Source organism: Mustela nigripes, chromosome 6, assembly GCF_022355385.1.
Source record: "Mustela nigripes isolate SB6536 chromosome 6, MUSNIG.SB6536, whole genome shotgun sequence".
NCBI classification, from domain to species: Eukaryota; Metazoa; Chordata; class Mammalia; order Carnivora; family Mustelidae; genus Mustela; species Mustela nigripes.
This window is the reverse complement of record NC_081562.1, coordinates 66,759,217-66,774,671: the sequence shown is the minus strand read 5'-3', so window position 1 is coordinate 66,774,671 and position 15,455 is coordinate 66,759,217. Positions and strand designations below refer to the sequence as shown.

The window sequence follows — 15,455 nt, the reverse complement described above, 5'->3', positions numbered from 1 at the left end:
AAAGGAGATTATCCTTATAGGGAAAGAATCACTGTCCTGAATGATTCCTTGGGGAAATTTTAGAACCTTTATGAAACATTGATATAGTCCAAGGAATTCCAGATTTTGATATGCCTTATGAACAGCCACACTGAGGCTCTCAATCTTTTCTCACATGAATCATAGTAAGATACCAATACCTGTCATTTATTTTATTGCTAAAGATAGCTACTTACCAGTTGCTCTTTCTTCTTCTTCTAAAGTCTAAGATCCCAGTTGATTCTCATTATTTGTGTATAAAGTCTCTGAGAATGCTGCAAATTAGCAAATACGGGATAGTTTTCCTAGGTAGAATCCAGGGTTAGTTTCATGTGAGCTTCTGGTCACATTATCATCAACCGATCAATATGCAACTTTGTTTTTCGTGTGCTTCTGTTTAAAGATACCATATTTAATGAATATTATTGATTCATTAACATTGAACCAGCAGCCAACAGCACTATAACTCATGACTGAATTATGCTTCTTTAATGCATGTTTTTTTCTCTGTAAAGCATATCACAGCCTCCTTGTATAAAGGAACACTAGACAGCACTTTAACACTACACTTGAAGGCCACCATTTTAAACCATGAAATCACCAACCAAAAAAAAAAATCACTACTGTAATTATTGGCACCATCATAGACTGCAAAAAGGACACTTTATAGTATGAGAGCTGAAACAAGAAGGCAGAACACCACCTTGTCCCTCCTCAGCTTGGAACATGTCAGGAGACTAAAAGTTTTCAGGGCTCTGTGAAAACCCACAAAGGATCACAAAATACCAAGAGTTTGATTACAAATAAACTTTAGTGAGTAGGTCAATTCACAAATATGGAAATTGTTAAAAATGAAGACTGATTGTATATTCTTGGTCCCCAGACCCTCTCTCTCTTAAGTATCCTCATTCTTGGGTTACTCGGTGGATTACCTCATGGATTTAAATGACTTGGGCTTCTAGAACCCTACTGGGTCTGCTTTCATGAAGCAAAGTCCTTAAGGGGATCTTTTCCTTCACCCCAGTTCATCATCTAATAACCCATCACTCTCTGCAGGGAACACTTGTCAGCTAGCAGGAGTCCGAGTAAAATTCAGTCACATTTAAGAGTTCATGGCTGATATGATACCGCTTCCAGAGATAATGATAATTTTGCAAAATCTGTTTGTTCCATAATCATATGGAATGGAACTTTAGTAGGATTTCAGAGCGGTCGGTAGATAATAGAGGAAATGAAGGTAAGGAAGGCACATTTCTGGTATCATATCATAAGGGAGCACTTTCTCTGGGAATTAACGTTCCCCTCCTAGGCCTTTGGTTGTAACACATGTCCTGGGAAAGCCCGTGATTCTGGACTTGTTTGATGTCAACAATCTCAGAACATGAGAATCCACTGCCTACTCTTCCTGAAGTCCCTCTGATTATTTCAAGCTTCCACCGCAGTGTACAGGGTATTGGCACCAAGTTTTCAACCAGGCTGGGGCTGAGCATCTATTATGCTACAAAAGACGCCTGGCCTCGAAAATTTCCCTTCCGGGAGCTGGCTGGACAGGAAACTGAGTCCAGGACAGGCTTGCAAATGTGGTCAAGATTCTTTAGCACAGTTTGGGGCTGCCACCTATTGTTTAAAGTCTTATCGTTTCAAAAAGATGACTCTAGGGATGTCTGGGTGGCTCAGTTGGTTAAGCAGCTGCCTTCAACTCAGGTCATGATCCCAGCGTCCTGGGATTGAGTCCCACATCGGGCTCCTTGCTCAGCAAGGAGCCTGCTTCTCCCTCTGCCTCTGCCTGCCATTCTGTCTGCCTGTGCTTGCTCTCCACCACCCCCCCCTGATAAATAAATAAAAAAATCTTTAAAAAAAAGAAAAAAAAGATGACTCTACCCAGAGCCTGCAGAGATAAAAGCCACTGCCCCGACCCATGCTGGGAAATGTAAGTGCTCTTTCAGTGGCACTGTACACAGCTCTGTAAATCTATACTTTGGAGTCAAGCCCAGCAAGAGATCGAAACATTCCCTTGTAGGTCCTCCCTGAACAGCAGTCACGCATGTTCCCACATAAAAGAATGGCCAAGTTTGCTCCTGGCAGCTCCCCACCTTGGAGAATTTCAGAAATGCCTGTGGCCTCACCAGAATGAACTGTTTGAATAAAAGGAGGTAGAGAGCATGAGAGGAGACTGGACGCTGACTGATTTCTTGGTCTCTCCTTCCTTCCGCCCCACCCCCCACCTCCTTCGCTACAGATGTTTTCCCTGGGCTTCTATCAAGACTTCTTGGCTTACTCTTTGGTTCGGTCCCCAGGAAAACTGTATTCAAGTAAGGCAAATGTTGCGTGAATGAAGAAGAGAGACTGCCTTTTCCTAGCTAAGTAACTGTCGTTTTGGTTTACTTTCCAAGTAACACTGTTGATTTTTTTTTTTATAATTATAAAAGTTGTCAGGCTTATTGCAAAAAAATGTTGAAAAATGCAGACAAGCAATGAAGCAAATGACAAAAATCAAGTAGATCCCACTACACAAATATAATCATTGTTGACACTTGTTTTCTCTTATCCTTTCTTTGTGAATCAGTTTGAATAAATATGTTTCCAATGGGATTGTATTGGATATAATGTCTGTATGCTGCCTTTTTCACCCATTTGGCTATACACTCTACGTATTTTCCATGATATTACATATTTTCAGACAATCATTTTTTAAAAAGTAAACTAATTATTGAAATGATCATATAGTTTTTATTTTTTCTTTTGTTGATGTGATGTAACACATTGATTGATTTGCAAATATTGAACCACCTTTGAATTCTGGGAATAAATCCCATTTGATTGTAATGAGTGATTCCTTAAAACATACTGTTAAACTCTGTTCACTAATATTTTGTTGACAATTTTTTTTAAAGATTTTATTTATTTATTTGGCAACAGAGTTCACAAGTAGGCAGAGAGGAGGCAGAGAGAGGAGGAAGCAGGCTCCCTGCTGAGCAGAGAGCCCGATGCGGGGCTCCAGCCCAGGACCCTGAGATCATGACCTGAGCCGAAGGCAGAGGCTTTAACCCACTGAGCCACCCAGGCACCCCATTTGTTGACAATTTTTGCATCTATGTTTATGAGAGAAATTGGCCTGTACTTCTCTATTTTGTAGTGTCTTTATCTCATTTTGTTTTTCAGGTAATGCTGGCCTCATAGAATGAATTTGGAAGCTTTCTTCCCTCTTCTATCTTTTGTAATACTATGAGAAGAATCAATATTAACTCTTCATTAACTGTTTGGTAGAATTCACCTGTGAAGCCATCTGGTCCTGGACTTTTGTTTGTTGAGAACTTTCTGATTACATATTTAATTTCATTGTTAATAATAAGTCTGTTCAAATGTTCCGGTTTTTCCTGATTCAGTTTTGGAAGGTTATGTGCTTCTAGAAATTTATCCGTTTCTCCTAGGCTGTCCAATTTGTTGGCATACAATTTTTCTTAATGTTCTCTTGAAAACAAATTAAATATTCAAGAATGGGAAGAATGGATGGTTAGAATATGGAAGTTGATCATATGAAATATTATACAATAATTAAAAGGAAATGTAGAAATAATTAAAAGGAAATGAGGAAAATGTACAAGACTGACCTAGAAGGTTCTGAGATGTATTGAAAAAGGAAAGCATGTGGGACATAATACACAGTGTGAGCACAGTAAGATTATATTAAAAGCATTTGAATATGGGGGCACCTGGGTGGCTTGGTCAGATAAGTATCTGACTCTTGATTTCAGAATCGTGAGTTCAAACCTCATGTTGGGTTCTGCACTGGGCAGGAATCCTACTTAAAAAAAAAAAAAGCATTTGAATAAGTAAGGTAATGTATATATGAGTACATGAGTATCTGGAAAGACTCTGCATCAAAATATTGATGTCTCTGAGGAGAAGAATGATTATAAGACAAGTCTTCTCATTTTTTAGTGTATGTATTTTTATAGTTTTAATTTTTTATTTTATTTTTTATCATTTTATTTTTATTACTTATTTTATTTTATTTTTTAAAATTTTACTATTTTATTAATTTATTTTTATAGTTTTAATTTTTAAAAGATTTTATTTATTTATTTATTTATTTATTTGAGAGAGAGAGAGAGAGAGAGCAGGATGAGGGACAGAGAGAAAGGGAGAATTTTAAGCAGACTCCACACTGAGCACAGAGCCTGCCCTGGGGTTCGGTCTTATGATCCTGAGATCGTGACCTGATGCAAAAACAACTGAGCCATCCAAGTGCCCCAAAATCATAGCTTTTTTTTTTTTTTTAAGATTTTATTTATTTATATGACAGAGAGAGTGAAAGAGAGAGAGCACACAAACAGGAGATGGGGAAGCAACAGGCAGAGGGAGAGGGACAAGTAGACTTCCTGCTTAGCAGGGAGGCCAATGTGGGGCTCCATCCCAGGATTCTGGGATCATCACCTGAGCCGAAGGCAGATGCTTAACCCACTGAGCCACCCAGGCACCCCCAAAATTGTAGCTTGAAACAACTTAGAATTTCATCCTTGTAGTCAAAGGAATGCCAGAGCTAGACACATCCATATCACTAGGGTTGCACAGCCTTTCTTTCCAAATGTCTTCCTGATTTCTGTAGAAATTCCCTACGATTACAGGTAAAGCCAAAATCTGCTCATGATATATTAAATAAAAACTCTAACTAGAACTCTTGGTTAAACTTAACATGTAATACTTTCTTGTTATCTTTTCTTGGAGGAGGGTAGGATGGCTCATGTTTCAGGTAGGGGATGACTAATCTGCATTCTACGGGAGATCCTTTTTGCCATTAGCAGAAAAACTATATTTCCTTCTTATGGCTTACTTTCTTGGGCTTCCAAAATGATTCCATTTTTCTCATTCTGTGTCAATTGAAGTGTTAAATGCTTGAGAGACGATTTTGTACGCAGAAAAGATGAATTGCATCTGTCATGCAAAAGGGAATGAAATGAGTCTCAGAGGGCTTGTCTCGGAAAACCCACACCCATGCCCAGAAACCACTGCTTCATTTCCTAACCACTTACTTAGAAACCATGTATTCCTTTCTAAAACGCTGCCTGAAACTGCTGTGTTCCTATAGCGTGACTTAGGTCGTGGCATGTCCTTTCACAGGAATCCTTGTTAATTCCCCACCGCCGGCAGGCTTGTCTGCGTTCCTTCCTTTCTTTCCTCTTCTCTGAACTTTGCGCTGGACAGAAAATCACAAAAATTCCCACTACTCCAAAATAGCCACTTTTAACCTTCGGATGAACATCCTGCAAGTTATTTCTCTATTGAAAAGAAAAAATATCAAGATGGCTATAAATATGTATGGACATAAATGTATATTTCATCCTTGTCTTCTTTTATGTTTAATTGATTAAAACATCAATTAAATTACAGCTGAATAAAATACAATGAAAGTTGTCTGGAAAACTATCTCCTCATCAAATTCTGTTTAAGCTCCAACTCCTTGCACTTGCACGCCAACATATTTAAGACAAGACCCATTCCCTAGAAAACCTTCTTTCCTCTTCATTTATCTGAACAACCTTTGATTCAGTCACATTTCTGATGGGAAACTCTTTAAAAGCATTAGAATAGCCACCCATCCTATGTAGGCATCCTTCCAAGAATCCTTCTGCTCTGCAATTCTTTTTTTCTTTTTTAAAGGTTTTATTTATTTTTTTGACAGAGAGAGCATGCGTGCACAAGAGCAGGGGAAGTGAGAGAAGGAGAAGCAGGCTTCCCGCTGAGCAGGGAGCCTTATTCAGGGCTCAATTCGGCACTATGCCATGCCAGGACCCTGGGATCATAACCTGAGCTGAAGGCAGACACTTAACCAACAGAGCCAGCCAGGCATCCCTGCTCTGCAATTTCACAGCAATTCTATAAATGTCCCAACTCTTGCCATTCAACCTCTATTGAATGTTACTGTTTTCATCTTTTGCTAAGCTGAAGGGTAAAGACAGCCTTGGACATGCTTTCTTACCCCGCCTTACTTAGCACAGTGTCCTAGATTCAATAAGCAGCTGATAAATATTTGATAGTAGAGATGAGGATGCTGTTACCACCATATAAGAGGACTTCACACTGATGTTTTATTCCCAAATATCTGGAGTAGATAAAGTACGCACTACTTTACCCAATCTTTCTGATTCTATGTGTTCTCTACCATTTCCTATAGCTCCAAATCTGACATCACTCTTTTTTTTTTTTTTAAGATTTTATTTATTTGTTTGATGGTCAGAGATCACAAGTAGGCAGAGAGACAGGCAGAGAGAGGGAGGGGGAAGCAGGCTCCTCGCTGAGCAGAGATCCCGATACAGGGCTCGATCCCAGGACCCCGAGATCGTGACCTGAGCCAAAAGCAGAGGCTTAACCCACTGAGCCACCCAGGCGCCCTCTGACATCACTCTTGTTTAGGGTCTAATATGAGAGTTTAGGTCTTGAAGATCTTTCCTGAATATCAAAACACAGTAGTTTTCCTTCCTTCCTTCTTTTCTTTCTTTCTTTCTTTCTTTCAACTTTTTCATTCTTTACAACAGTGAGAATCATTTTATTAAAGGGCTGGAAGCCAGGGGCTTCCCAGATGTAGGATGAATAATGCTCTTCTTACCCTGGAGGTCAAGACCTTCACCACCTGAGGTTTCATATATTTTATTCCTCCAAGCTGTCATTTCTCTTTTTCAGTGCCTGCTGTGTTCCAGGGCCCAAACCAAATGCTTTATACACAATCACCCCGTTTCCTATTCACAATAAGTCTGTGAGGTAGACATTCCTCTATTTTGTTCATGAGAAAAGGGAAGCTCAGAGATATTAAGTAACTTGCAGATATCTCTCTGTCCTGGCAAAGTTTAGAAAGAGGCACATTCAAGGCAGATTGTTTGATCTAACTACTGGTTTGGTAACAATGTTAGAAAGTGAATTAAACTATTACAAAACCCTCCATGGAAAGGTACTCATTAAAAGGTTCTGATTAATAAACACATATTTACTCCTTTGTAGGTTTAATTCCTGAAATCTCTGGGTTCTCAAGGAGGCCTTTTGCCAATACATTCACAGTGTAGAGTTTTCATGGGGATCTAATGCTTCCCATCTTTTTTTAAAAATTCTATTTACTTGAGAGAGAGACAGATATAGAGAGCACCAGCAGGGAGATGGGCAGAAGAAAAAGGAGAGGGACATACAGACTCCATGCTGAGCATAGATCCTGACATGGGGCTCATCTTAGGGATTGATTCCAGGCCCCTGAGATCATGACCTAAGCTGAAGTCAGACACTTAACCGACTGAGACACTCAAGTACTGCTCTAATGTCCTTCTTGAGTAAGTGCCATATCTCAAGACTTGCTGGGCTACAGGTGGCCTGGGGATGGGCAAGGGGGTTCAAAAGGGATCAGAACAGAACCTCTTGCTGGGATGGAACTGATGTTGGGTAGCTTCAGGCCTTGGGGGAAGGTGTTTTGAGCATTTAGAGATTAGTTCAAGAAAGCTGCCCAGTCATGATATCCAAGATACAACAACAATGGTAGGGGGCGTGCCCTGTGATGTGGTTGCTACTGCTTAGAAAACCTTCCTGTGTGCCTGGAACTTCACTTATATCACCTATAATCTTTAAAAAGGATTTCCTGAAGTGTGGTCCATGAAACACAGTGCTCTGGGCATGAAAAAACCTCTGGGATCAAATAAGCGTGAGAAACAAACTGCACTATTTCCACTCCACCAAAGAAACTGGATTATTAAAGTAAATGGAAAAATAAGCAACCAGGGTGTCTGGTTAGCTCAGTCCATTAAGTGTCTACCTTTAATTCAGGTCATGATCCCAGGGTCTTGGGATCAAGTCCTACATCAGGCTCCTTACTCAGTGGAGAGTCTGCTTCTCCCTCTCCCTCTGGCCCTCTCTCTGTTCCTTCTTACTCTCTCTCTCTCAAATAAATAAATAAAATATTTTTAAAAATAAGCATTCACTCCACCAAAGAAATTACATTATTAAAGGCTCCAAAAATACAAAAAAAGGGCAAAAAATTTTGTAATTAAGCCATATTGAAAACATTTTAAGAATATGTAATGAACAATAGAAATGGGTAACTCTAGTTGTCAATATTTTAAGAAATTTTTGTTAAAAGGAGAAAGCAAAGATGGTAGTTCAAACACACAGAAGGAAGGAATGTTTTTCTGCAAGAAGGGAAGTATGACAAGGTTTTTACACAGAGCAAACAATAATGCAGAGACAGAGCTTGAAGTTATGTGTCCATTTCCTCAAAGAAATTGCAAGCTTCTTAGGGGAATGCCAAAAAGAGTTTCTGAAATTACAAGAGAATGGATAATTAATGGAAGATAATCCCCAAGAAGGATAAAGGGTCTAATTCAAGGGAGCCTGAGGAAGGAAAGTGGAAAAGTACTTTCTCTGAGCTCCAAGGGTTTGGGAGAGGATGGGGAAAGCATACGTATGTTCTGAGTGGAGAAGAGGTTACACAGAGGAGCTGACTGGTGGTGGAGAGCCCTTCCTTCAGGTGGCCATGATGTAATGCGGTAATGAGGGAGGCTGGGTCACCGCTCACAGAGGGAGCTGGCTGCATTTTGGTAGTGGGGCAGAAAGGGGAAAGAACCAAGGAAGACAGAAAACAGCTGTTGGCCCCATATGTCTGGGAGGCAACAAGAGATGTGTAAAGTTTTCTGAGTAACAGTGAGAACCCAATGTGAAGAGTAGTCATATTTGGTGGTGCTTGAGGGTGTGGTCCCGGGAGCCAATATAGGTTTGGGTTTGAATCCCTTTTTGAAAGATGGTAAGAATTGGATTAGGTAATACATATAAATGACTTAGAAGAGTGCCTTGCATATAGGTAAGTACTCAGTGTTAGTTATTGTTGTTAAATTTTGGTGGAGCTCCTCATAAGACTGTTGTGATTTTTTCCTTTTCTTTTTGTCTCCTTTAAAAAAAAAAAAGAAAGAAAGAACGAAAGAAAAGGATTTTATTTATTTATTTTAGAGTGAGAGCACAAGTTGCGGGGAGGCAGGGAGCAGAGGGAAGAGCAGACTTCCCCAGGGAAGAGAGCCTGATGCAGGGCTCGAGACCCAGGACCCTGGGATCATCACCTGAGCTGAAGACAGATGCTTAGCCAACTGAACCACCAAGACATCCACGATTTTTCTTAAAGAAACACAGAGTTACTTGGGACAACCAAAGTTATGAGCATCGTCTTGATGTGAGGCAGGAACCCAAGACTGAAGATTGGCCCAGCAGGTACTATAGGAGGCCACAAGGTGAAGGAGTCTGGAGCATAGAAATCCTGGAAGAAGAATGATGAGATATCTGACATTGAGCTTTTAGCTGAGGAAATACTCAGGGTGATGACAAGACCTAAAATATTGACATAGAAAACATGGCTACCATATTTGTATTCATTTTATTCTTTGACAAAATTTTTTTGTGTGCCTAATGCCAGCCACTTGCTTATTGCTGGTGTACAACAGTCAACAAAGCATACAGCCATTGGTGTCTTCCTAGAGTCTTCTTTCTAGCCAGAGCACTAGCAATCATCCAGCAGTACCCTAAACTCCTTCCTTGAATTATTGCCTTAATCTTGACAAACCAAGTTGGCAGATATTCTCAAACACATTTTTCAGACAGAAATTATATTTTACCACAAACCAAATAGCTAATAAATGGCAAAGCCAGGTTTGAAACACTTACCTCATTCTAAAGTTCATGTTTAGAAAAGTTGTTCTGATTTCCTCACCATGCTGCCAAATAATGTTGGTAGTTGCATAGGAAATCTTTAAGAGTTGGTAGCTTAAGACCCTTGATGTCAGAATGTTAGACCCCTCCCATGGGTGCTGAGTTCCCCAAGAATGAGGGAGAAGAAGAGGTACCAAGGAAAATGTGAACTTGGCAACGAAGTCTTGGAAGAAGTGAAAGTGGGTGGTAGAGAATGGTAAGAGGAAGTATGGACAGAGCCATAAAGTAGGAGTAGCTCTGGTTTGCCAGACCAACTGCTTCCTCATTCCTGCTAAGGGGGATGGGGGTTGGGAGAAGTCATGTCCTCTATTGCAGAAGGTCTGGGATGCCTTGTTCAGACAAGGAGGTGAAAGGAGTGGGCACGGCAGAAGCAACTGAAGTTGGAAGGGCATCCCAGAGCACTGTGTCAGTAGACAGAGGACAGAGGGCTGGATTTAGTTTCTAAAGTGTTGGTAGGAAAGCAAGGAAATTGGGAGACAAGCTGGAGATGTAAGTTAAAAGAATGCAGGAGAGTGATGCCCCCCTGGAACCTTGTCGGAGGGGGTTGAAGGGTCGCATGTACCGCATTCCACGTGGAATGTCAGAGAGGGCAAGTCCAACTGCAAACTCACCTGCCTCGGTGTGTACCACTCATAAATGGCCTCATCTCTGCCTTTGGTGCTGGGGAAAGGAGGATCTGGCATCACCAGAACTTTCCAGGGAAACTTAACTGTCGCTAGTCTACCCCCACTGAATTGAGGGTTATTTATGATTGCCAAATCAGCATAAACAAGGATATCACCAGGCATACACATATTTCACAACTTTTACCATCTCATCATAAACTGGCCAGGAGCCTATGGTGACATCAAATCCTCAATTATTGGAACCAGGCTTTAAAATTTCCGGGAGCCCAAATTGTCTAGCTAGCAGGTACTGAAGAGGGTAGATCTGAGTGGTCAGGCCTGGAAAAAAATCTCCCACAAAAGGTAAGTTACAGATTTCATCAGCTGTCTTTTAAAATAGTTGATCTGTTCTTTTTGAGTAATGCTTGTTCAAATTTGTAATTTTATTTTATTTTTTAAAATAGTTTATTTATTTATTTGAAAGACAGAAATCACAAGTAGGCAGAGAGGCGGGCACAGAGAGAGGGGAGGCAGGCTCCCCGCCAAGCAGAGAGCCCAATGTGGGTCTTGATCCCAGGAACCTGGCTCGTGACCTGAGCCAAAGGCAGAGGCTTTAACCCACGGAGCCACCCAGGTGCCCCTGTAATTTTATTTTTTTAAAGATTTCTTTCTTTATTTATTTTAGAGGGAGAGAAGAGACTGAGCATGGGGTCAAGGGAGAGGGAGAGGGGCAGAGGAAGGTGGAAAGAGAGAATCCCCAAGTAGACTCCCAACAGAGTGCAGAGCCCAACATGGGGCTCGATCTCAGGACCCTGAGATCATGACCTGAGCAGAAACCAAGAGTCAGACGCTTAACCAGGTGCCCCACCAAATTTATAATTGTAAAGGTTTTGATGAGGTTAGGTAAAAGAGGAGGGATTCATTCCAGTTGTACCAAACAATCCTAGAGGCCAATGGTTTAACGTACAGGAATGAAGAGATAGGCTCTAGGGAGAAGAAAACAGATTTGAGTTTCAAAGGTCTAGCGTGTGAATACTTCCAAATTTCAATACATATATGAATCACCTGGGATCTTGTGAAAATGTAGATGCTGTTGAGTCTAGGGTAGGACCTGAGATTCTGGGTGTTTATAGTAAGCTCCCAGATGGTGTTGATGCTGCTGGTCAGCAGACCATACTTGGAGTAGCAAGGACCAAAACTACCTGACTAGTCAGATGTAGCTTCAGCGGCACCTGATGACTCGGTCTGTAGCACATGTGACTCTTGATCTCAAGGTCTTGAGTTCAAGCCCCACACTGTAGATATTACTTTAAAAAAAAAAAAATCCTCAGAAGTTAGCTTGTTTTTAGGGGCGCCTGGGTGGCTCAGTGGGTTAGTCTCTGCCTTCAGCTCAGGTCATGATCTCAGGGTCCTGGGATCTATCCCTGCATCGGGCTCTCTGCTCAGCAGGGAGCCTGCTTCCCCCTTCCCCTCTGCTTGCCTCTTTGCCTACTTGAGATCTCTCTCTCTGTCAAATAAATAAATAAAATCTTTAAAAAAAAAGTTAACTTGTTTTTTAGGTGAGACGGCTAAAAAGGAACCTATTAAAACATATTGGGCATCAAATGTATGTATAATAATAGGATAATTGTCACATTTGTAGCCAAAACATGCAGGTTTAAAACCCTGATTCTACCATTTTTTAGCAATAAAACTTTGGGCAAATCACGGTCTATCTCTGAGTCTCAGTTTCCGCATTTTTAAAAATAGAGGTAATAAGATCTTCCTGGGTTGCCTGACCATTCAGGGTGGGTGTGAGAACCAAAGGAAACACTCAGTGAAAGTTCTTTTTTTTTTTTTTTTAAAAAAAAAAGGTTTTATGTATTTATTTGACAGACAGAGATCACAAGTAGGCAGAGAGATAGGCAGAGAGAGAGAGGAGGAAGCAGGCTCCCTGCTGAGCAGAGAGCCCAATGCGGGGCTTGATCTCAGGACCTTGGGATCATGACCTGAGCCAAAGGCAGAGGCTTTAACCCACTGAGCCACCCAGGCGCCCCATCAGTGAAAGTTCTTAATAAACTAAGGGTGCTGCAGATGTGTAAGCATCCTCATCATCATCATCATCACTATTACTATTATTTATTATATTTGAAGCTAATGAAACCTAATAGCTCCCATCTCTACTGTTTTTACTTTGATAGATACTACACTTGATCTTAGCCAAAAGGCCGAGAAGCGATTACTTTGATAGATAGGTAACATTGCCAAGTGTCTGCATCCATCTGATACTGTGTGAAGCACAATAAGAATGACTTGATTTGCTCCGCACCACTCTCGTAACAATGGTGATAGTAATGAGAAAAGTCAGACCCAGAACATTAAGATTATGCCTAGCTGCTAAGGGTTGATTGTGATATGAGCTCAGCCTGCCTCTCCAAAACTCAAACTCTTACTCACTGCCTCCAGTTGATTCACTGTAGCAAACACCCATCATCACAGAGGAAGGAGATGGTCTAGAACAGGGGCCAGCAAACTTTTTCTCTAAAAAGCAAGATCCTAAATATTTTAGGCTTTGCATGCCAAATTTACATCTCTTGCAACCATTCAACTCTGTCACTGCAGCACAGAAACAGTCATAAACAATATTTAAAGGAATGGCTGTGGTTGTGTTCCAATGAAATGTTACTTAAAAAACAAGTGGCAGGGGCAGCTGGGCAGCTCAGTGGGTTAAAGTCTCTGCCTTTGGCTCAGGTCATGATCCCAGGGTCCTGAGATTGAGCCCTACATTGGGCTCTCTGCTCAGCAGGAAGCCTGCTTCCCTCTCTCTCTCTGCCTGCCTCTCTGCCTGCTTGTGATCTCTGTCTGTTAAATAAATAAATAAAATCTTTTTTAAAAAATGGCAGGGTATCTTTGGCCTGCAGGCTATAGTTTGCTGATTCCTGGTCTAGAAAATTCTGAGTTGTTCAATATGGTAGCCACCAGCCACATATGCCTATTTGAGTTTAAATTTATTTAGGTTAAATTAATTTCAATTCCTTAGTTGCATTAACTACATCTCAAGTGCTCAATAGCCACAGGGGCATGGTGTCTACCGTACTGAACAGTATGGAGAAGATTTCCAACCACAGGAAGTTTTAACGGTGAGTCCTCATCTAGATCATCTTTTGGGGTGGAGGAGAAATCCCTTACGGGTAGCTGTGAGGACATGGAAATTTACTAGTTAACCAGCTGTATGACTCTAAGTCAATCACACCATCTCCCAGAGCTTCAGACACATAAAACAGGAATACTACCTTCCTCACCATGTTGTCATGGGAACTAAATCATAAGTGAAAAGCACTGTAATCTACTAGGAGCTGCACGAACGTAAGCCATCATTAGGATTCTGTTATTGAAATAAGAGAAAATGTATGGATGTAGAATTTGTGTAGGTACTTGAAACCAGAGAAGCAAATTTTCTTTTAAATCACCCAATGGAAAGCTATCAGGATGTCAAAGAATTATCAAAATAAGGAAATATTATTTGCACAGTATTCTAATTTTTGGACAGGAAAGAGACATGAAACCAGGCAGATTTTATGGCCATTCATCTTTCAGAGCTTGGATTTGCCTTAGTAATGCTTAACGTCTTCAGGAAACAGATGAAACCGTCCAGATAGGAGCAGTGATAAAATTGGACAGGGCGCAGTGTCTCTCCTGAAAGAGATCAAATTTTTATTCATTTTTGTCACATCCAAAGTTAAGAAGGATGGAGCATCTCACATCGAAGGTTCCAGTCTTTGCCTTTGCTCCTCCTTCATAGCAGCGCCCTTTGTACCACATCCACTGTGGATTCCCACAATGGCCAAACACAAAGCACAATTTTGCCAGAGTGATGGACCAGGCCATTGGCTGCCCAAATGGTTCCAGAAGTCTCTGGTTCCCCAAGCCTCTTTCCTCCTACCATTCCTCATCTCAGCCATAATTCACCCTTCCAGGGAAATCCCTGTTATCCCTTCCCTTCCATCAGTCTACAGTCCCCTCAGGCCCTCAGGGATTCTGTCTCTTAAGATCCTCAGGGTCAGGCCACTCTCCAGAGGAGAAGGTTTCCTCCTGTTTGGTGGTGGGTACAATCCTTGTGATTCCTGCTAATAACTAGGAGTTCTGTTTCATATGGATCCTTTCTTACAGCTTTTCATATGAGCTTTCTAGAACCTGTCTTGCAACTCCCCATCCCCTTTCTATTTCCTTTCACCTTTATGTCTCTCACCACTTCAGTACTCACTCTAACAATTCACTCCCCCATCCCCACCACCCACTGATACTTGCCTATCCAGCTGGAATGAATGTTCCCCTTCTCACATACAGCTGCTAGTGGTGTATAGTGATTGAACCTTTAGGAAATTAATTTGGGAATATTTTTCTAAATCTTTAAAATTGTATACACAGGGGCACCTTGATGGCTTGGTCTGTTGGGCATCCAACTCTTGACTTCAGCTTAGGTCATGATGTCAGGGTTATGGAATTGAGTCTTGTGTAGACCCCATGCTCAGTGGAGAGTCTGCTGGAGATTCTCTCTCACCCTTTCCTCCTGTCCCTCCCCATCCTCTCTCTCTAAATTAACTAATTAATTAAATTAGAAAAGCATATAAAGTTTGGGGTGCCTGGTTGGCTTAGTCAGTTAAGTGACTGACTCCTGGTTTCAGCTCAAGTCGTGATCTCAGAGTTATGAGATCAAGCCCTGAACTGGGCTCCATGTTGGCTGTGGAGACTGCTTGGGATTCTCTCTCTCCCTCTCCCCCTCCCCCTACCCCATGCGCTCTCCCCCTCTAAAAAAAAATGCAGATACACTTTCAGCCAGTGGTTTTACTTCTAAAGAAGTATCCTAAGGAAATGATAGAGATGCACTGAAAATTACTAAGCAAGGATATTCATTACTATATTATTTATATTAGTAAAAACTTAGAAATAACCTAATTGTCAATGACAGGAAAAGAATAAGACAAACATCAAATTTAGAAATGGAAACAAATACAGCTGTATTTGTATTTGGGCTATCTCTGGTTATCTCCAGAGCACCAATGATTTCGATTTCCTTCTTTCTCCTTTTCTATTTTTTACAATATATATATATATATATTCACA

General features: G+C 41.0%; 1 pseudogene; it reads right to left on the bottom strand.

Annotated features, from left to right (window-relative positions):
- Window positions 1–12,400: 12,400 nt before the first annotated feature.
- Window positions 12,401–12,571, bottom strand: LOC132021069 (U2 spliceosomal RNA; annotated as a pseudogene).
- Between the last annotated feature and the right edge of the window lie 2,884 nt (window positions 12,572–15,455).